Source organism: Electrophorus electricus, chromosome 24, assembly GCF_041902795.1.
Source record: "Electrophorus electricus isolate QZ-2024a chromosome 24, ASM4190279v1, whole genome shotgun sequence".
NCBI lineage: Eukaryota > Metazoa > Chordata > Actinopteri > Gymnotiformes > Gymnotidae > Electrophorus > Electrophorus electricus.
In genome coordinates this window covers 7,491,172-7,515,211 of record NC_137520.1, presented here as the reverse complement: position 1 = coordinate 7,515,211, position 24,040 = coordinate 7,491,172, and the positions used below count along the sequence as shown (strand labels likewise).

Below are 24,040 nucleotides of genomic sequence, written 5' to 3'. Positions count from 1 at the left end.
AGATGTGCTTATATATCTCTCCCTTTAAACAACCCCATTTACCCTCAAATTCAAATAAATTACAGACAGGCTTATAATAGTGCAGTTCTAAGCCTTTTTCCCTGTCTTATTAAATATTCCTTATCTTTTAGAGAAAAGTGGCAACATCCGCAATGGACTTTCGCCGGCTGCGACCATCGGACCATCCCGCTGTATATCATGATCCATCTGTCTTTCCATGCCGCCCCCGCGGCATCATGGGAGAGAGGAGAGGGGTGTCCACCACCCCCATGGTGTTAGCCTAGCGGACCAGAACTGTGTCTTTAGAGCGTGGTCGATTCAATTCTCTATCTGCCCCGTGAGTCTCCTAAACCCTTCTCCATTCCTGCCTTCCCTCGGTGTCCCTCCCACTCTAACCAGGACTGTGATAATAGCAGCCTAATCATAATAAATGGCTCTTCTCCTCTCGGATACGGGCTCAGGCCTGGTCGCCCCAGGCAGGGCAGCATTCTCTCCGGAACCCGCTGCAGTCGCAATGAAGAACTATAATCACACCAGAAGAACCGCTCAACAAATGGCCAAGCTGAGCAAGGTGAAGCAACACCAGCCCCGGTGGGCCATTGCTCCCTAGAATGTGACTGCAGGGGAACCCAGCTAGATTTAAATGTGTGGGCAGAACTGCCCAGCATATAAGAATGTATTTATCACGTGTGTGTGTGTGTGTGTGTGTGTGTGTGTGTGTGTGTGTGCACGTGCATTCTAATGTAGGGAAACAGTCTGTACAGTGGGACTGTGTCAGAGGTATGTGACACTGTATGAGAAATTACGAGCATGTGCATGTGTGTACATGCATGCATGCATGTGTGTGTGTGTGTGTGTGTGTGTGTGTGTACACGTATTTTCTTGTACCAAGTTGTATTACAACATTGTGACATTATTGGACTGAATTAGGATAGATATTATTGACAGGCCCGAAGGCTCTTCTTGGCAGATGTCCACTAATTAGTCAAATAATCCCATCATTAATAGGACAGTAACTCAATTTTCTGCCAGTGTGAACCAAAGGAATGACGCTGCACTTTACTTTTTGACACATGTGTCTTCCTGCCTCCAGGCCTGTATGTCATTCATTCATCTCTATGGGGGAACACTACTTGGCAACTGGAATGGGAGACACCCAGAGATAATTAGCTGCCACTGTTGCAGCTGTGCCCCTTTCTTTGGAACCCCACGATGTGCGTCAGAAAAGAAGGTAGAAAATGAGTAGAATGACCATGAACGAAAAAAAAAGGCCAAAGAAGTCAACAGGAATACGGGGTCACGTACTAAGCACACAGCAGACATCTCTACGGCAGACATGTCTGGAGAAGTCATGGCCCTATAAAAGTGCTGTGGGTTTGGCTAGACTGTCATTCAGTGGAATCCATGTGCACGGGGGCGCCTGGCTGCGCCCGACAGAAAAATCGTGTGACGGACCCGTAGCCCGGGCAACCGCCTACAGCCGCATCTGACGGAGGAGAGCGGACGGTGTGAGAGGAGCCAATAGGAGGAAGATGTCGGCTACCTTTTCAGCTCATCAACACTAAAGCTGACACGTAGTGACCACCTGGAGGAGGGGGTGGGAGTAGAAGGAGAGAGCAGGAGAAATGGAGGAAACGGGAGAGAAAGAGTTTGGAATTTCGAGTTGGAAGTAACGACAAGACAAGGCAAAGTGTGAAAATTGAGAAGTGTTAGAGAGATAATGTGACAGTTTCTCCGCACGATACAAGCCCGACTTCTAAATCCGAACAGGTCGCAACAATTCTCCAAAGTTCCACACAGGTTTCAGACTTGGTAAGTGCAAGAACGTGTCCCACATACCTGAGATCCTCATTACGCACGCTGTCAAAGAGAAACCCAGTACACTTACCAAACCAGCCCCTGGTCCCTGTTACAATCTCCTGAAGCAATGAAACAGACACACATATATACACGCATGCTCACACACCTGCCACACATGTGCTTCCAATTACTCAGACTGGCTTAGAGGAAGTGTCAACTTCAGAAAATATACGATATAGATAAGGGAAAGTTGCTTCATTAATAAGAGCTTTATTTTATTTGTGATTGTCAGCTATGCAAGCACAACACAAGAACTTGGGCAATGTGACACTCTGACAGAACATTCTCTTCGACTCTAAAATGCCAGAGCTAGAATTCTGCTGACTGAGGACTGTGTGTGTGTGTGTGTGTGTGTGTGTGTGTGTGTGTGTGTGTGTGTGTGTGTGTGAGTGAGTCTTTATACATACACCAGTGTCGTATTGCTAAAGAAACAGTATGCTACCAAACTTGTGCAGTAACCCTAGCAGTAAGTGTCACTAATGCATTACACATGGCCGGTCATTCTCGTGTGTAGCTCTCACCCTGTGATCCAAACATATCTTAACTGCACTACTGACACAATGTATTATTCATAGATGTAAATGCACTTGAAGTGCATTAGAAAGCACTTACAGGAAGTGGCCATACATTAACTTTGTGGGAGCTACTGTCTTAAAGATGTAGTGAAGAGTTTTTGTTTTTTTTTCCCCTAAATGATGTCTTTTCATGGAGTAAATAAAACAATCTCCATAATTCTTCAGTGTAAAACCATGCATGGACTAGAAACCTCAGAGTTTTATCATCTACGCCTGGCACTTTGCTAGGCTGATGGTGGAACGTCATTAGTGAAGCAGGCTTGAACCCGAGAACCCACAGTATATCGCTGAAATTTGATAGCCTACTGTATTCCTTCAGGGCTTTGTGGATCTACTAAATTTATCTCGCAGAAGCTGTTTCTTTTTAGGATCTCCTGTGCAAAACAAAAATTCCTTTTGAGTGAAGACCAGACCGAAGGTGCTGACTAGTGAGCGCAGATGTTTGAACAGCATGCCCAAAGACTGAACAATGACCCAACTGCCTGTGTGAGTGGAAAAATCAAAGGAATATTAATCGAGTTAGCTTTCCGGTTGGGTTTTTCAGCTATGAATCAAGTAGTCTGCTTGTTCCAGATTTGTCCAGTTGTTATCGATGCCAAACCAGCTAATTGATAGATGAGTCAGTTTTGAAGCGGGGGGGAAAAAATTCACAAATATGGTGCCAGAGCTGGTCACTCCTGGCCTAAAGAATCCGTTCAACTGGTGTCAGAACGCAGTGTTCATCTTGGCCAGAGACGGGCGAAGACGTTTGAGCCCTTTCAGGGTCTTTCCAGGCGCGGAGCTGTTACCACGTTCCGTCTTTCCGCTGCTCTCCCTCTCTGCACACGCTGCTCCCGCTGCTTGGTAATAGCATTACGACGAACCCTAAATCACCCGTGAATGTTCCCAGCACACAGCCAGAGCCCTAACGGATAAAAGGCTCTCCCTCTACAAACTGCCGTCTCCGAAAGAGAGAGGCCAGAGTGCAAATTAGAGTGACCTCCATTTCGGAACCTCCACCGGCTCTTCGCGGCTCCTTTATTCTCGCCTTTGTACCCCCCCACAAGGACCCCTTTCAGCGCTGCTCTTTTTCTGTGCCCGTGTCGTGCTGCTGAAAGAGCGAGTCTGCGCCTGATCGGACCACCCTCGGGGGCAGACACCCACCGAGTCGCCACGGCAACCCGCCCCAGGTCCCTCAGCGAGGGAGAGAGATAAATACTAATCGCTATACAGAGGAGCACAATACGGATGAATGAGGCATGAATGGAGGGAGGGAGAGAAGGAGGGATGAAGGGGAGGAATGGGGAGTGTTTGCAGTAGGGGGACACGACCTGTCCTAATTCAAGGAGACCCAGGGGAAGCTGAGATAAGGACATGGAATAGGCAAATTAAAAAAAGGAGGAAAGGCGTACAGGCGCGGGAGCAGTTAAGATTCTTACTGCCAAAAGGTTCATATCAGAAACGACGTAACATTGAATGCACAGTCGCGTTCTCTGGAAGAGCACGAAAGCGCAGGGGCTCCCAAAAGCAACACGGCTCCACAAACCAAGAAGTCACATTCTTCAATAACATATTCTTCAATTGTGTTGCCCCCGGTTACCAGTGAATGAATTACGCACCAGTGACATTTTCTGCTCTGTGTTGTGCATTCGAGCTGATTTGACACCTAATTTAGTGGAGCACATACATTCCTGATAAGGATGCGTGCGCATGGTGCCTGCAGGTGGAGTGCTGCAGTCATCTGAGCGCTTTTTAATTAGGAAACAGTAATGCACCCCGTTTCTTCGGGGTGAAAGAGGCAGCAGGTCAGAGAGCCGCGTTTATCCGCTGACTTTTTCACAGGCTGCCTGCGTTTGTTTGTTTATTCATGGGAGCCTGCATTCAGTCTAAATGCCAGCATCTTTACAGCTGTCGCTTTATTTAAACCAATAGAATGGGCTTCACTGCACAGTCAGGCTGCATAACTAACTGAGAATATGTAAAGTGGGTATTTTACATTGACGTATGTGTGTGTGTTTGTTTGTGTGTGTGAGTGAGAGTATGAGAGAGAGAGAGAGAGAGCACGCACACTAACCTGGAGAACAGCTTATGACAAAACAATTAGGCATGCAACTAGCTGAAATCAACGAAACTGAAGTCTTAAATGTTTAAAATCAAAATAAATAAAATGGTCAATATGTAAACCACACCCATCAGTCACTCCACACCTCAAAATACTCTCTCTCTCACACACACACACACACACACACACCCCAACAGCATTGCATGCACAGACTTGCCCATACAGATCGAGTTATGTCACGTGCCCAAGTATACCATGGCAGTGTGAACATGAGCACATGTCATTCATCATGAAATGGGTATAACCTTACTGTCTCTGGTCCTTCAGGTCAAAGCCATCAATCCTTCTCCCTGGTTCTGGTTGACTTCTGCGTTCTTTTACCAGCTTTGTTAAATCTAAACACTCTTTGTTTGTTCTAATATCTCTGCTTACATGAATAAAACATGCTTAATATATAGACTGAAATTCTGAAAAGTACAAAACTTCATACAATCCAAGCAACTAGTTGAAAACATTTTTGGGGAAAACACCCTTTTGTCGTAACCTTGTGAGAGAATGGAAAAGTTAGAGATGTAGAAAGATGACTCACAACTACATCAAACCTGTTAATGTTTTAGGGTGTTTCTCTCTCAATTCTCTTCCTCTCTCTCTCTCTCTCTCTCTCTCTCCCAAAACCATGACATGTGTGCACACACACACACACACACACACACACAAACGTGGAGCGTATCACTCTGCCACTCCGCACACACACACACACACACACACACACAAACGTGGAGCGTATCACTCTGCCACTCCGCACACACACACAAACGTGGAGCGTATCACTCTGCCACTCCACACACAAACACACACAAACGTGGAGCGTATCACTCTGCCACTCCGCACACACACACACAAACGTGGAGCGTATCACTCTGCCACTCCACACACACACACACACACACACAAATGTGGAGCGTATCACTCTGCCACTCCACACACACACAGCTGCCAGCCCCACTGCGGTTACCTGCTATCTGTCTCAGCTAAATGCCCACTGCTGGGACAGCAGGCAAATTACAATAACACAACACAGATTCAAAAAACATCACACACACACACACACGCGCGCCTATAAGAGCTTACAACATGATGCACACCCATACTTTTTAAAGCCTGAGACAACAGACATCTACACATTGTATTTAGTAGGAGCCTGAAGCATACACACACATACAGAACGTGCCCACACATACAGAGTGCACACACACTCTTTCAATAGGGCTGTTACTGGAACTTTCCACAAGAATTTCCTTTTCAAAGAAAGCTATTCCCCTGCTGTTCAGTTATAATCGCTTTGCAATCGCTTCAGAGCCCCTGTGCGCCTTTCCCATTCAAACTACATTTTTCACAAGGGCATAAAATTGTTGCCGTTTATTTCACTTGAAAAAAAAAAGAGAGGCCTATAAGGCCCGTAGAGGACCAATTTCACACGCAGATATGTGAGCCTTAAAGAAAAGGATATATTGCGAGATACTTTTCATAAACGCCATTTGAGTCCAATGCTGGGAAATGTGCCTGTTCACTGTCCATTATGTCAGTCTGCTGTCCGGTTGTGTAGCTTACTGAAGTTAAGCGGCGGCCCTCAGTGCAACGGAAGGAACATCGACAAATATGATGAGTAAAAGTACATTTTTGACCTCGCAAGTATACCTGAGTAAGAGAATAAAGTATCCTCTTTTAAAACAACTCTTCAAAGTACAATGTTCAAAAATTTAAACAGAGTAAATGTAGCGTGTTACTACCCAAGATGCCTCCACTGTCACTCAACTGCACATGAAAACATCACCTAAATTACTGATCTTTCTATTTATTTTACTTTTATATACATCAGGCAAATTGATGGGTACCTCAGATAAACAAGGTATTTTAGTTACTCATGAGAACCTCCAGGTATGCAGCGCTCTTGAGTGCGGGAGAAACCGGATCAGAAGAGAACGAATTTAGAAGATGTTACGCAGGCTTCAAGCCACCAGAAACCAAAATGTCATTCAAAAGATGCCCCCAAAGTCTTGCCTCATAAACTCGAAGTCAAGATAGATATGTGGTGGACAGAATTATAAATAATCCCAGAAAAGAGCCCAAATCCCGACCTGCTCCACTTCCAACCTCCAAAAAACGGCCAGAGCAAAACCAGCTTTTGATCTCAGCTTTGAGGTAAAATATCAAAGCTGCGGTTTTCTCAAATAGGATTGAACAGCCAGTAAAATCAAATCACTATTTTTTTTTTAGAAAGAGATTTTCAGAAAGAAAAAAAAGATAGAATAGCACTAACCAGTCCAAATCCTAATGTGTGACCTGTTTTCTGTGTTAGGTTACACACCATTTGACTACCAGAGAGACTTGGTAGGGAAATGACAAAAAATTAAAGCTACAGCAGAAAGTATGCCAGAATGACGCCCCTGTCCATCAGTACGCCCCTGTAAAGTCGCTAGCTAGCTAGTTAACAAAGAAGAAATATATTATCAGTTGAGTGCAACTGTTCCTTGTGTTGGTTGGCAGTTCTCAGTTTTCTTTATGCGAAGCCTCTGGAATTTGAAATTGTCAGCTAGTTTGTTTGCTCTCCGTTCCGAGAGAATGTTGAGTTCTGCTGACAAACAGTTCTGTTCTGACTGGGGATCCAGCACGCTACTTGTGGTCCCCATTTCCAACAGTCTAATGTTGGCTGTGGGGAGACCTATCGGCACAGCCAAACATCCTATGGCAGTCTGACCCTCGCTTGGCTGTGCTGAGCTACAGAGCCATACCAGCAGCAGCTACATTTATTTATTTTTAATTTTTTATTTATTTTTTATACTCAAGCTCCCTCCGCTTGAGTAAGGTCTGCTGCCAGAACCCGTCCGCCCCAAGGCAGTGGCTAAAAAGGACAGAAAAGCTAAGCTTTACTGTGACAGGAACTATTCTTTTCATCCCCTCCCTGACCGGTAATCTGGTGACAGGGTCCAATTCAAATTGGGGGAGACGAGCTGGAATTCGTCTGACACAGTGTTGAGTCCTACAGACCAAGCAAAGCCATACCTGGTTCAGCCTGTAATGGTACGCGCCCCTATCGACACAACACGTGGTGCGGCCTGCCACGCGGCGTGGGACTTGTGTTGGTTAACTGTTTCGTCTGTGACTGTCCTCGCGTTCGGAACCACGCCCCCTCTGTCTCAAGACACCTGTACCTGGTTACACACGACATTTGTGCATGCGTGTAAACCCCTGTGTTTGTGGCGGTAATTGTCGGTCATTGTTAGTGATAGTGCGCTTATTGATGCGTATGCTTATTGTTCGTTATTCATGCTCGCTATTAATGCTCTTGTTTATGATGCTGTATCTGTGATCGTTCATCGTCTATATCACGCTGCACTGACTTATAACGTGCGAGTGCCATAGCGTTTCTCGTTTGTGTTTCGTCTCATGTAAATAAATGCTCGTCTATGTCGAGAGGAACATCTGCAACCTTCTCCATGCCCTGTGGCACGCGGGCCGTCGCACACATCTTTCGCTTACCTGAAAATCCTCCACCTGTTGCTGGTGTGGAGACCGTCCCTTCCACAACCTCTGCAGGGTTGAGAACTACCTCTGGGAGTAGTGATCCACTCCCTGCTCGTTACTGTGAAGCGTTTAAAACTATACCATCCTTAATTAGTTGCTCTCTTGACCCAAATTCTTTTTAAAAAATGTACTGGGCCTCAAAGAAAGCACTGCAACACTGTAAGAACTACTGTAAGAAAAAATAACTTCAGGCGGACATTTTGGTTTTATTTCAAGAAAAAAAAGTTCATGTGTGCTAATTGTTTCTTGTATATGTAATGGTTGTTTCATGTATTTTTATTAAGGTCCTGTTGAAAAGATGATAAGATGATATGGATATAAGATGATATGGATATAAAAATAACAAATGTAAGATTCTATATCATATAGAAGACCGTATGTTAGTATGTTGTTCCATGTTGGTAATGCTGATTGCTAAAATGTTCCATAATGAGAAATAGGTTTATTTAAGGTGGGGGGGGGGATGATACATGCTGTGTACATTAACTACATGTATATCTACGACAATACCCATCAGCCCACAAAAATAAAATAAAATTGTGGGTTGAAATCGAGGGTGCGTTTTGCTGTAAACAAACAGATGATGGAACACTATGGTCAGTAAGTAAATGGCAAATATTTCTGATTTTACTTCTGGGTAATTTTTACGCCACTGCTACCCATTCCAAATTATGCGTCCACCCCCATCACTTATAGTGAGGACTGTACTTACCGCAGGCTCAAGATGAAATAAAAGAGGCAGGTAAGAAGTTTAAAATATACTGTACTTGGGAAGTCTATGTGACAGGATGCAGTGCAATTTCATGAAAGCATGCTGCTACTTTCTACTGAAAGGACAAAATATTCTGCTATAAACCGTGACCTGGTAAATACTATGGATAAGCTCCCTCAACCCTTCTGCTTGTTCAGAACACTGAGAAATCTCCCAATCTGTCCCTATTCTTGTACTTATTGTTCTTCATTGTTATCATTGTTAAAAATAGCAAGCAAAAACTAGTATTTTAATACAGGACTGGTTATAAAGGCACTTTATAATTGTGTAATATAATTGTGTAACAAAATGACGTGCGGCCCCTACAGAGCATGAACGCACAGTTATGTCTACAATTATGTCCAGTGACTTCATCTGGCCATCTCTGACAGTCAGCTCCTGTTGAGCCAGACAGCACCGACGTGTCTCCTGCAGGAGGGGTTTGCAGTGACTAGATGTGTCATGAGTTGTGTCTTCATTTTCCTGCTAGGCTCAGGCATGTGTCAGGGAACTGAACATTAGGAAAAGTTGAAAATAGCTTTTTTTCAGGAAGACTTTCTCCTTGGAAGGAGATTCTACTGTCTGTCTCTCTTTCGTGCTTTCTCTCTCTCTCTCTCTCTCTCTCTCTCTCTCTGTCATTCATCCTCCCTTTAATTTTCTCATTCTCTCTAGCTCCCTTTCTCCTCTCCTCTTTCCTCTTACAGACTTTGCCATGTGTAATCAGAGAAAGTCAAACTCTTGGGTCCACATCAGTCCAGTGACACACAATATATTTCCAGGGATTCCGGAGCCTGATATGTAATAACTTAAAAGTTCCACAAAACTTCTGACACTTGGAGGAAAAAAAATCTCTCACCTTATTCCTTTCACTCTGCCAAATGTCAAAAAATGGCTACACTATTAAAACGAAGTCAGGGGCTTCTTCTCTGAGGCCTGCTTCACTTTTAGTTTTTAAACTTTTTATTAGAAAGATAAAAGGTTGGAGGCATTGATGCCCCATGTCAGATTTATTAATTTTTTTGTAGACTGTATGACTGACATCACTTTTATACAAAACCAATAAGTGTCTGTGTGCTTTTGGCAAGTGGTAAAGTTAATACAGATTATGTCGAGCGAAACAAAATGACCCTTGAACTTGATAAAATTCATAAATGGTCCACTGACCCAATGAAGGAGAAAACAAAACATTCTAAACACCCCTTTTACGTGCTGTGCATTGTGTCCTCCGAGATCTGTAAAGCAACTCCCATAGTCTGTCATCTAAGATACTGTACAGTTTCAATGGCACTCAGCTTAGCTTGGAGTGATTATTAATTAGTCCAAAGACCGAACAATCGCGTCTAAACCGCTGACGTGCACTATGTGCTATACAGCAGTTAGAGGAAGGGAGACAGGAAAGAGAGAGAAGAAGAGATGAGAGTGGAGACCTCGTAATCCGCATGATCCTTTAAAGAGGACTGGAAAATATGACAGTACCTCCAGGTGATGACTCAGCAAATCTGCCCCTAAAATATTCCACGCCCATCTCTACTCTGTTCCTTGCTGCCTCAGGTATAAAACTTACCGTATTGCCACATGAATGAACGGGTACACTATTCCTTAACTAAGTCTCATTTTCAGATTTTTTCCATCATGCTGTCAGAGGCAGCTGGTTTTGATTGGTGTTATATAACTTGAGAGAAGGTTGAAATAATAGTGCAGCAAAGAACCTGCGCACAGGATTAAAAAAGCTTTGTATGTAAGTGCTTTGTGGAATCTTCAACTGCCCATCCAGCAAGCTGTTTCTATTTAAATAGGGAAATCCATTCATACAGAATTCAAAGTACAGTTTGGTGGGTTTTGTGTATTTGTTTGTTTTTGATGACCAAACATGTTCTATGTTCTCCAGAAGGCCATGTGAGGAGCACTTCTGATTACAATCAATAACACTCACTGTGAGGCAAATTAAGTTCATTTTCTAAGAAAGATAAAGTACCCCTCTCAATTTTTTTTGCAGGTTTTCCAATAGAATACATAAACACCAGAAGGCCTGGATAATACTTTAGCCTAAAAAGGTAGAAGGAGTTTTACTGCATAAGAACAGATTGGGGGAAATTTATTTTGAATTTTTTTGGATTTCATACAAATAAAGCTGAAAGAAAAATTAAGTCTTTAAAACGCTGCAACTAAACCCTCCATATCAATTAATACTTCAAAATCCCAGCACTAACTTTAACCATTCATGACTCTGCATACATGATGGACTGAGAAATCTCCTTTGACCTCATAAGCGTGAAAGCAGGATATTTATACCTTTACTTGCAAAGCACTCTCAGCAATCTCTCGGTCACTGGCCTCCAATGAAAACGTATCACTAAAGCCTCCAGCACAGTCCTCCATTGAAAAGCTGTCACAAATGCATCACATAGAGACCTTTTTTTGCTTTTCTCCTGGATTTGCCTCTTCAATCAATTAGTTTTATTTGTATTCAATTAAAAGACTAGATGTCAAGCCTACTCCTTCTGTCGGACTCATTATTCGCGGGTTTAATTGAATCCGTAAGCGCGTGACTCATTCATTAACTGTGAGGCAGGAAGGAGTGCGAGTCAAGTCGTGTTCCCACACACTCTATATCTGCTGACCGTGATATAAACACTGACTGGCCTTCTTACACGTGAGGATCCCATGGCCTCACACACCTGATACAAATCACCAATTGATTATTAAATCCCCGAGGACCGCGCCCATCAAACTCACGTTAGTCTCTAGCAGACACAGATCTGAAATAAGGCACAGAGCGTTTTGCGACATAGCGTAGGTTGAAAGTGGAGACGGCTCAGTGTGTGTGCGTGCGTGCGTGTGAGAGCCTGCGTGTTATCACACCAGCTCGCTCCCAGGGAAACAAGTGGCTGAGGCTGACATGTTGAAGTGTCGGAATTTGACTTGATTCGAAGCATGAGATACACTCTCAATGACACTTTGCGTGCGTGCGGCCCCCCTCACCCCACCCCACCACCACACACACTTCAGACATCGAAAATCAGCCCTTAAGTGCCTTACTGCTGGAGACTCGGTGTCACCAGACAGTTGCCTGCCCATCTCTAAAGCATCCTTGTATCTCCCAGTATAAAGAGTTTTTTGTATGACTCGACAGGAAGAGAGCGGATTATGGGGAGTGGTACAAATAGCCAGTGAGACAAAGATCTCTTTTCCTGCCTTGTGTCACTTAAATTTGAACTGCTCAAGTTAATGACACAGACAAAGATGCGTTTTACTGAGGCAATGAGAGAGGAGGTATTTTAATGAATTAAAGTAGATACACATATAAATGCATACACACTGACATACAGAACACAAATTATGAACAAATTATGTGCGCGTGAGCCCACAAGGCTCGTCAGTGTAAATACAGTCCTCTTGATCTGTAAGTAGATAGCCTGGAAAAGGCATCTTTTCTCTGTCGTTCACATAGTGAACTGAAGAACACATGTTCTGATAGGACTCATGTACTCTGTATTCCAACATGAGCTGGATATCGATTATATCCATTCTAATGCCACCTTTAAACATACACGCAGACACACACGTTTGCCCCATACATACACTTCTGCAACAGCGGTGACCATGAACCACATGGACTTTTGCTTAATTGCACTGGCACTTTTTTTTTTAAAGAACAATAATTCAACCAAATGTTAATTAAATATATATGAAAGGGTCTTAAGGGAAAAATATGTCTAAGAAAAAAAAATACTATAAGTAATCTTTCAATCAGTGAACATGGGGTAGTTCTACATAACAAAATATCCACTGGACTTAAATGAACACTATAGCTATTAAAGTAATGCTGTACGCGTTAATATAACACCTGACATATGAATTCAACACCATGGGCACTGATTATTCAACACTAGTGATTTGGCCTTGTCGGAATATACAAAAGAATGACAGCTGTAATGAGAAGCTGGGAGAATGGAGGGATAGAACATGAGGTGAAAAAGGATGGAAGAGAGAGAGAGAGAGAGAGAGAGAGAGAGAGAGAGAGAGAGAGAGAGAGAGAGAGAGAGAGAGCAGGGAACCTGCTCAGTGTTATGTGGCATGCTTTACCTTGGACTCCATGGGCCGTATATAAACCACACACCATTACTGCGGTCGCCAGCTTGAGACCCTGTTCAGTGTACTACACAGAGGGGGCTTCTCAATGGCACAGAAACACAAACGGCTCCACTCCATATTATATATATATATATATAAATAAATAAAACATAGCACTCGGTAACTAATACCACGAGCGAGGGAAGCTGTATCACGCTTTATGGTGTTGGGGTACAGAAATGCAGCACACGTCTTGGACTGCTGATCCGCTCCCTGCAGTAGAACGGCTTCTAAAAATGTTATTACGCATGAGGATCTACAGACTGATGGATTCATTCCTGTCACAAGCAAACAGATATAATAAAAACGGAGGCACCAGAGCTACTCCCACTGAGGAGTTATTTGATCTGCCCTGCTGTGCGAGCCTCCCATTATGGCATTCGAGGGTGACAGATGCTTGCAGTATTGTGCCCGTGTTTGTTTCCCAGATTACATCTTCTGCTTTAAGGGCTTTTCTCATTTGGCCTGTCGCGAACTCCAGTGTCATTGTGTGTGGCTCAGTGTAAAGCGTAACTTTCCCGTTCTCTCCCAAACCAGAGGGTGGGAGGGGGCTGAATTACGAACCTTCTCAGTCATGATCGCTACTGTCCATTTTCCACAAGAAAACGGAGAGGACCACACAAAAGAACGCCACTGCCATATCTCCACAGCCACCGAAACTGAAAGCTGTAACGTAGCTGCTGGCCCTAGTACCGCGGGGCACGTGGCAGGATGCACAGACTTCCTCGTTCACACACAATAAACATAACTATACACTTAACATTAAAAGATAAACACCTACACTTTGACATGAGACAAACTAATGTTACGGCTACGCAGATCTACCCACGTAGGGACAATGACCAACGATCAGAGCACACATGGACAGGGGTTTAAATAGACATAAGACATTTACATTAAATCCTGTGCACGTGTGTGCAATCCGGGGGGGCGTGGTCGCAACACAAACACAGTGCATGTGGATACCCGTGCACGTGGCGGGCCGTACCACGTGACTTATGGGGGAGGAGCAGTCCATGACAAAAGCACGACTAAATCTGCCTTCATGAGGACATCCCATGTGCATTTTTTACAGCACAGCATTTACAAGGCATCACATTTAATAAGTGACGCTTCCCGCACTGAAAACTACACCCCCTTTGTGGTGTTTGCTCATTCTTGCCTTGTGGGACTGTGAGAGAAAGTTACGTTTTGTGAGTCTTCACCGATGCTGACTAATTTCAGGAGGCTTAGATCTTCCAGCCTGATTTGCAGCGGAGAAGATGCACACAGAGGGGCAGAGTGGTAAGGGGAAGGGCTTGGAACTCACACGGCATTGCCGGAAAACAGAATAAGTCAAAGCTACAGAATAAGTCAAAGCTACGGTAGCTTCAGGTCTTGGCCCCGGTCTAATGTGGCTCTTTGCAAAGTCAGGGGTCTTCTGCGGGTCTGCTGTGTTATGTATTTTCATGCAGTAGATGCACTCAAGGAACTTTATTTTTCTTCTGGAACTTTATTTTTCTTCTACTGTAAAATTGGTTCCTATAAGTGAGACAATATGTAAGTTATGAGTTCTAATGGAGTAGGGAGAGAGAGAGAGAGAGGGAGAGTGGGAGAGAGAGAGAGAGAGAGAGAGAGAGAGAGTGTGGGCGGGGGGGGGGGTGAGCAGGAATTTTCATCTCATCCCCTGCCATTGGGGAAACCTCTTAAAACAGATCAACTTGTCGGAGTGCATTCTCAACCTCCAGCGCTAATCCTGAACACCCACAACAAACATTAGTACCCATCGTGCTTTTGCAACAGAACAGTAGTGTTCCTTTCACTTCACCTCGTGACCGACTTACAAGAGCAACCTTAGGTCGACTACATCACTGAAACATGAGCTTCTTTGCCTTCAACCAAAACTGCTGTCTTCTAAATTATGCTCTCTCTCTCTCTCTCTCTCTCTCTCTCTCTCTCGCTCTCTCTCTCTCTCTCTCTCTCTCTCTCTCTCTCTCTCTCTCTCTCTCTCTCTCTCTCTCTCTCTCTCTCTCTCTCTCTCTCTCTCAAAATGGCTGCCTTAGGAACACAAAACTTTCTTCTTCTTTAACCCGGTACTCTATCCAGAGTGGTTATACAAGAACACTTGTGTAACACTTCTAGCTGTCCTGATTCAAAGGGACTGGGAAAAAGTAACAGAGAGGCCACAGGCCGGAGGCGAACTGCATCAGCCTCCTCTGCGCTCGTACTCTTAAACACCTCCCCCCAGGTGGAGTTTACAGTAAGCCACTGTTAAAACCTCTGAATATCATAGCGGTAGAACATCGGTCATGTACAGGCCTTCCGGCATGGTTCTAGCTCACTGTTTCTTCGGCGGTGCCAAGTCACGCTACTAATTTGCCAGGCAGAGCTTAGCTTTCGTTAGCTCGATAGGCTTGCGGGTTATTTATTGCTTTATTGCTGAAAAGTTGTCTGAGGGGAGGCTGCACTCGTAGGCTCTGGGCCCAGCTCCTGGGAAAGACGACACTGCCCGGAGAAATGTAATTATAGGCTAAAAAGCAAACTGCGACACAGTTTCTGCAAAGGTTCTGAGGCCGTCCAATCAATCCAGTCCTCGGGGACACACAGTCGGAGCTGGTTCACATTTTAGATCTGTTCCAGTGCCGTACCTGAGGGGTTGGAACCTCTGGCCAGAGCCGTAAAACAGGCTCACGGACAAGACAGCCGCTGGTCCTGCCAACCAGTCCATCTGTCCAGAAAATTGATCTGGGTCTTGCTGTAGCGTTTTTCTAAGAGCCATGGGAGAAGGACAGGGAACACACATAACACCCGGGGTTTCCTGCAATAAAACTGCCAAACAGCCAATGAAGATGTCAAGAGGTTTACTGAACTGCCCCTGGGCCACTGAACGTACAAGACATGGCCCTTTCAGATACCGAATATCCTTTAGTCTATGTTAGTGCAGCCTCCCAAGACACCTGTCGGACTGCAGCTTGTTACCCTTGCTGATGTATTTACATGCACAGTGCTGGTGGAAGAGTCCCGCTGTGGCAAAACAGGCCACGTCGAGCCGTTGACGAGACGGAGTGCTGCTCTAAAGACAGATCCATCATGGGAGAGAGAGAGAGAAAGAGGAAGTTAGAGAGAAGGAGAGAGGAGGAGTGAAAGGCAGAGTACCCGAGGTAGTAAGCCGGGAGGCTGAGGGAAAGAGATCTTCTTTCCTGCCGCCCACATGAGTTCTCCGTGCTCCTATGCCCCCCCCCCCCCTTTTTTTGCTCTCTTCTCCATAAGAAAAGCTGGGAGTGAAAAAACAGAGGGATGGAGAATTCCATTCATCCCCAGGCCTCCCGTTTCGTCCGCCGCTCCCCCATTCATCCGTGCCTCATTTGCGCTTTCCTACTCTTTCACCCTGACTGGCGGCTAGTGTGGACCTGACTCCCATGCCGAAAGGCTGGGAATTGTAGTCCTGAAGAGCAGGGGTTGATGGGGGTCGTGGACCAAACACGCTTTCCCACCGTGCTGAAAAGAAGCGCTTGACAGATTGGCTGGCTAGGTCTCCACGGAGACCAACCCTGACAAGGTTATTCACTTTGACCCGCACCCACAACGATCCGCTTTCTGGCTGAATGTGTGTATGTATGTGGGTATGTGTGGAGGAGGGAGTGTATGTGTGTATCGCCGGTCGGGTGGGGGGGTCAATCACCAAGCTGCTGACTAATTAATGAGGGTGTTTGCTGTCATGCCATTTAGTGAGGCTTTGACTACAGCATGCTCTTTGCTCTCTCTCTATAGCGCTGTGCCGGGCTGCTTTTCCACGGCAGCGCTGACAGTTCACTCCACTGCTGGAACAAATGAAGCAGTGTAAATGTGCTTCCGCATCCCCCACCTCGAGAAACATACATCACAATGAGTAATGGGGGGGTGAAGTGGACCGCGTCCTGAGCAGGGTCCATTAGGGCGTGTAGGAATGTTTACCCCGATGTGTGGACACACGGAGATGTTGCCCGCACGTCCACAGGCACATGCTAATGAAGATACACATCATCAGCGCATTCACGAGCAGCAAAGCAAGCCATGTACGCAGAAACCATCTATTCATCTGTACATAACTATCCATTTTCTAACACACACTTACATTATTATACACATATACAAATGGGCCCCAGTTCAAGCTATTAATATTGCATCCATTTATTATGTCTGACTGAAAAATGGAAAACAGCGGGGACACACACACACACACACACACACACACACACCCGGCTGCGATGACCCACATCTGCACTGCTCTGCTTGGTCTGTGAGTCAGATCATCGAGCCTGGCTCTTTTAATGGTATGCTGAGATTCAGTGATTCCCAATTTTTCTCGTCGGAACATCTGAGTGTGTTCACTGATCCTGACCTCACCAGCCTCGTGAGTCAGGAGAACTGATTGCAGTCTAAAGCGGCTTGCCCGTATGCGTGTGTGTATGTCTGTGTAGTGTGTGTGTGTGTGTGTGTGTGTGTGTGTGAGAGAGAGTGTGTGTTGTGCAGTGCTGTGTGGACAGCCAAGACACAGTCACAAGCCTTATTCCAGAAATGTAGTACATTTTCAATGAATTGTAGTGTAGTAGAACATCTGAACATGCAGTCTTCTCGAACACCTGTAGCATATGTGTACTAGGTTTGTGGTCACAGGTATATGTGCCATTGCGTAGTGCTGTAGGCGCAGGCTGCTAAGAAACCGCACAAACCCTTCTGGGCTCAGACAGATTGAAAGATCATGCCACCAAATCAATACAAGACAGCAAATGCTGTAGGCTATAGCGTGAGGTGTCCGCGGTAGTCGAGGAGGGTCACAGCCCTGGTGGGAAAGGGAGGAGCTGTCCTTGTGTCTGACTGTTCTGGGTTGGATGTCTTCTGCCTGGCGAGAGTTCTTGGAAGGGATGGTGTTTCCGGGGTGAGAAGGGCTTGCCAGCACACTGCAGGATCTGCTCTTGTAGAGACATTTCATGTGACTTGCATAACAAGCAAGTCTGCTATGATTTGTTGAAATCCCACCAGTGAAACAAGTATACACAAACACTGGCTTTACGTGCTGGCCAGCACTAACATAAAAATTGGGATATTTCTTCTGTATGAATTTAACTTTACAGCCTTTTTTTTTTAAGAAAACAGAAACTCAGAAAAATGATCATTTTTAAATTCTATTTTTCAAATGGATCATTCTTTGAAGTTGCTCTCCAAAACACATCTCATTTCATCTCATTCCTCATTTCAAACTACATGACATTTCTGACATTCATTCCCATGCATGAAGTCATCAAGATTCTTTATTTACATTTGAAGAATTGATTGGCCGTTTTAAAGGTTGCCTATTGACCTAATACTGAGTAATCACCTATGATCAAATATGGTCTGATTTAAAAGTTTTTTTAGGCTGAAGGATGATTAAACTAGACTGCCATAGGAACTTAATAGAAACCCAGAAAGCTGCCAGGATTTCTGTGTGATATTTATATACTGGCATGATGTTTATATACTGGGCTAACCCTGCTTTCTGACAGAGCCAAAGGCTGCTCTAATGAATACCATTAGCTAAGTGCTGGGTGCACTTTGCTCATTTTCGGCTCTGTATTTAACAAAGTCCGTGAAGAGACTGTCATCTGTACCAGCAATACAGCTCTCCATCAAGCACACACGTATTGCCTCCTTCCATATTCCCAGCTATGGACCTTCTGTGAATATCGGCAACAGATAATAAAATAAAGTATGGGAGAAAACATATGGGAGTAAGGAACTGAGTAAGAAACTGACCTGGCAACCCGCTCCCACTATTACTGCTGGGTGTAAGCTACCTCTTCATCCTGACCTAAGGCCATTAGTGTATAGTCAAATACAAATGCTCATAATTCCAAGAGCCTTTAGATACATCGTTTTGTCTCACTCTTAGTTCTTAGAGTATAATGATTATTTTGGGGGTGCATAAGCAGTTCGTTTAAAGACCTGAGAGAAATCTTTGCAGGAGCTGAAAACGACAAACGCAGTTGTCAGTGTCTGCTCACGCCAGGTGGGGGGGAGGCTGTGTTTAGACAGTAAATCAAACCCTCCGATGGGTCCTTTTATTCACTCTTCTTGTCTCAGCAGCGCGTTTTCGACATCGGTCAGTGGAGAGGCCCGGTGCAATGGCACTGTTTTAGCTTTGCATCGCTTTCCTTTGAGACCACCGTGACAGGCCCTGAGATGTAAAAAGTATTGCGATCGTAGCAGGTTGGATTATAAAGCGTTCTAAGAGAATTTGCAGCATCGGTGAGGAACTAAAAGCTATACTAGTTTGAAACAGCAGGCAGGAGAGAGTTCCTTTAATGAGGTGCCCATATAAACACTAAGCGCATTCATTAAAACAGCCTGGCACTCAAAGGCTAGGACAGTTGCATAATAGGTGTGTTATATGGCTGTGTAAATGAGACCAACCTACCAACAAGCCTGCACAGTACTCATAAAAGTGTGTGTGTGTGTGAGTGTGTGTGTGTGTGTGTGTGTGTGTGTGTGTGAGTGTGTGTGTGAGTGTGTGTGTGAGTGTGAGTGTGTGTGAGTGTGAGTGTGTGTGTGTGTGTGTGAGTGTGTGTGTGTGTGAGTGTGTGTGAGTGTGTGTATGTGAGAGTGTGTGTGTGTGTGTGTACGGGGGGTTGAGGGGGAAAACAGAGAGAGAAAAACATTTAGTACCTCATGACCTAAACCACCTGTCTCTGAGAACTGAAGAAAATGTGAAATTCTTTTTATTTAATTCATTCCTACAAGCACAATCTCTCTCAGCGAGAGTAGTGTTGCAGAAACAAGGAAAATATGAGCCATGTCTAGGCTACTGGGCACTAAACCACAGTGGTGTATCATAGGATGATTTTTGGTAGAAAATAATGTTGCAGATATGGAATGTCTATCATTGGGATTTCCAACTTAACGCTCAAGCTCCCTCCTTTTCCATCACATCTCTTTTCCACATACCAGGCTTGTGAGAGGGTGTATTAGCATAAGTTGCAAACAATTGAAAATGTGTGGGAAAACACTCCTGTCAGTGTGAAACTCACATGAAATCAAGAAAGATCATGACTTATGCTGCAGTATTGATCTGGAGACAGTTCCAATTACCACAACCATAACTTTGCTGGCATGGAATCATCATTTCCTGGGACTGCAAATAGGAGGCCAAAACTAACTTCACCATCGAAACCAATTGAGGAAGTACTTCCTGTGGGAATTTTAAAAAGCTCATCCTACCAGGGGCACTGGTATAGCTCTACCCAGACTTCTTCACTGGGTCTGTCCTCACATCCTCATTAAATGTCTGATTCTGGCTCAACCACAACATGAGAAGGAGGTGAAATTGCAGGGCATCGTCTGGTCAGCAAGAGGATCACTGTCTGCCACCTGCCTCATCTCAGGGTCCTGAGTCTGACATAGATTAGCTCTTATCCTGCTCCCTGTATTTGAAAATACAGAGAGTGCTTGAGCCTGTAGCCAGTAGCCCAAAGGGAAGAAAATTTAATTCTAATTCCAATAAAATAAGTAATGCGATCTTTCAGTGGCAGCCTTATTCATGGATTTATATGGCTGTGACCGTCACTTCTCCAATCATGATAGTAACTCATCAGCTCTTAGGCTTCTAATGGTCAGTGGGGTGCCGTTGAGCCAGAATAATCTTGTAAAAGAGGAAGATATTTCCACACAAACAACATGCCAATACGCTTTGTTTGATGCAGACACAAGAAGAAAATTCTTGCCTAATTCCTTAAAAGCATTGATCGTGGACTTAAGCCTTTGCTACAGCAAATGGGTGAGACTGAACCAGAAGAGATAAACACTGACATATATTCACAAACATATATAGAGCATTCAAGACTTCGGACACCAGCTTCATACTTTGTTTTACCACTACAAGGTCTACTACAGAATTAAAACCCTTTGCTAGCTTTATAAGAGGCACTCTAAGCTGTGAAAAGTTGGTCAGTGCTGAAACTTCATGTTCGCAAGATCTCGCCCACATAAATTCTTACTGGGTACAAGCAAACACTGAGAGACCCATGCGGTCTCAACAACTTGGATCCCTTACGTTAGCTGTCTTGTTGCACTGCCGGTCCATTGTCAACACCTGCACCACTCACACTCATCAACACGTCTGTACATATGATGCACTTTCATGGTGGCCAATGGACACGTTTAATGGACTTTGGGAAGGAAAGAATGACAATACTTGTTATAAGGATATAAGCATCAGCTGCCTTTCTATATATTATCTGATCTAGCTTTCACTTCATTTATTGACTTGCCCAGGCTTTTTTACACATGGAAATGAAATGGTGGCCAATTTTAGTAAAACATCCTACAGTCTTCCAGATGGCAAAATTGGGAGAACAGGAGTTCTTGTTCACTGAATGTTCTCCAAACACAGAGGATTGTGCTCATTTGCAACTGTGCAATGCTCAGGCTCTCACTTCAGTGACAGAGGAGACAGTGACACACTTGCAAGAGACTAGTGCATGCAGCAGAGGTATCTGAAGAGGTCACGCGTCATCGGGAAAGCTTCCTCTATGATTGGCTGGCACCCATTCACCAGAATGCATACAGAATTCCTGTAGCTCAAAAGGAAGATAACAGTACGCAGTATTCTTGACTTAAGAAATGTGGGCAGAAGTGTTGAGCAGCCATGAAACAGAATGTGTTGGCAACCAAAACCTATTTGGATTCATTTAGTTACTGCTTAGGCTCAAAAAGACCGCAGCCACGGTCTAGTGATAAATGGGATGCATAATGAAAAATTCTAGTGAAACAAATGCTTTCTCTTTCTTGTGTGATGATGGTTAGTGTAGTCCAGTATCAAGGAAAAACATCTAAAAAGCTTTCCAGTGAAAGTCACTCAGATTTAGTCTGAGGCTGAACCTGAAGGAATGTTTGAAGTGACAGTCACTAAATTTCCTAAGACAAATCATCTCAGGTTACACAAGAGTGACCCTGACTAGCTCAAAGCTGTCTGTGATGTCGCAGTCCCAAGAAACATCAAGGAAGTTCATACCTTTCTTGGTCTAGCAGGTTGGTGGCACTGTTACATCTCAAGTTTCCCCATGCATGCTGAATCTCTGAACTCACGTCTTCTGAAGCATGACTGAGCAACACAGAAAGGGACAGAGGACTGTCAAAGATTCTTCAAGGTCATTAAAAAGGCACTTTTATCTGCCACCATTCTTAGATCTCCAAATGTTCATAGGCCATTTTGATAGGAAATGGACGCTAGTGAGACATAGGAGCATTGTGTAACTCATAATAATCACAAGTCATAATAATCATAATAGTTATAATAATTACAATAATCATAATAGTCATAATAATCATAATACTCATAATAATCACAATAGTCATAATACTTCGTCTGTCCGGACTGGGCCCTTTTGATGATGCTTTCTATCCTCTCCAATAGCACTTGCTAGCATTGAAGTGGGGTGCACATATCTTATTCTGGGTCTACTACACAGTGACGTAGGTGTTAAAAGAGACTGTTTAGAGTGTGACGCAAAACAACCTCTGCTGGTGTTAACTTGGCGTTTTCTTTCGATGCAGAGTTGACAGCAATGTGATATCCTAAAATCCACGCCTGGCGGTTATTCTTCACATAGGAAGCAATCGTGGATTTCAGGGTTAAGTTCATCCTTTCTGTTTCTGTGGATGACAGACGGTGGTTAACTTCTGTATTCCTCTTCACTGCTCTTAGGTGATGTTGAATAGGTGTGTAGATAACTGTGGACTCTGATCTGATGTTAGATAATCAGGTATTCCTCACTGTGTAAAGATTTCTCTGGTGAGAATGTTTTATGTCCATGCGGTCTGCATTAGAAACAGCTCCACTCACTTCCAGGAGTCATCAAAGATTACAAGTGGACATTCATTATTTTAACTTCTAGATGGGGAAAAAGAGTCAGATCAACACACAACATATAGCCTAGTTCCACTGTTGATTGCAGATATCTGTTAATTACAGATCGTTTGAAAATTTAGATGTCTATACCTTGTATTTATAGCATAAGATACACTGTTTACAGTGATTCCAGATGTCATTGCATATCTCTGAACAATATTCTATATTCAAGAGCCTCTTTAGGGCTTATATTCAACCAAAGTGGCTATTCAAGATTGTCATGGGCAAAGATTCATTAGTTGGTCGGTTACAAACATGCTCACTTGGCATGCTGTTGTAGCACAGTCACCTTTCTTTGTAAGCAATGTTCTGCACCTTCTGTCTCTTGTGCCAGTGCTAAACCAGTCTCACTGGCATCAGCCTGCTCCACAAATGGCTTGTTAAAGTCTAGAGGTTGCAAAACTGGAGCTCTCAGTAATGAATCTTTCAGATTCTCAAAAGCTTTTTGGTACACGCAGGTACATTACCATAAACCCTTTTTCATCTTAAATACATGCAATTGGGCTGCACATTCAGAAAACTGGGGAATAAAATGGTGGCAAAGGGCCAGGTAATCCAAGAAACTAGAGCCGTTCCTTAAGAAACCACAGCCTTTCCTTAAGAAACCACAGCCTTTCCTTAAGAAACCACAGCCTTTCCTTAAGAAACCACAGCCGTTCCTTAAGAAACCACAGCCTTTCCTTAAGAAACCACAGCCTTTCCTTAAGAAACCACAGCCTTTCCTTAAGAAACCACAGCCTTTCCTTAAGAAACCACAGCCTTTCCTTAAGAAACCACAGCCGTTCCTTAAGAAACCACAGCCTTTCCTTAAGAAACCACAGCCTTTCCTTAAGAAACCACAGCCTTTCCTTAAGAAACCACAGCCGTTCCTTAAGAAACCACAGCCGTTCCTTAAGAAACCACAGCCGTTCCTTAAGAAACCACAGCCTTTCCTTAAGAAACCACAGCCTTTCCTTAAGAAACCACAGCCGTTCCTTAAGAAACCACAGCCTTTCCTTAAGAAACCACAGCCTTTCCTTAAGAAACCACAGCCTTTCCTTAAGAAACCACAGCCTTTCCTTAAGAAACCACAGCCGTTCCTTAAGAAACCACAGCCTTTCCTTAAGAAACCACAGCCTTTCCTTAAGAAACCACAGCCTTTCGTTTCCTTAACCTGGCGTGGATTGAGATAAATTCTCAGCTGCTTTTAC

At 44.1% G+C, this 24,040-nt stretch overlaps 1 protein-coding gene across 1 annotated transcript in view; it reads right to left on the bottom strand.

Annotated features, from left to right (window-relative positions):
- The window catches only part of sulf2b (sulfatase 2b), a 124,177-nt gene extending 101,583 nt beyond the window's left edge, over positions 1-22,594 (bottom strand). The window contains exons 1-2 of the mRNA XM_081706932.1: positions 22,458-22,594; positions 21,954-22,043 (exon numbers count right to left, since the gene is read on the bottom strand). The gene's annotated coding sequence lies outside the window, so the exon portion shown is untranslated. The remainder of the gene's footprint in view (positions 1-21,953; positions 22,044-22,457) is intronic.
- Positions 22,595-24,040: the final 1,446 nt, after the last annotated feature.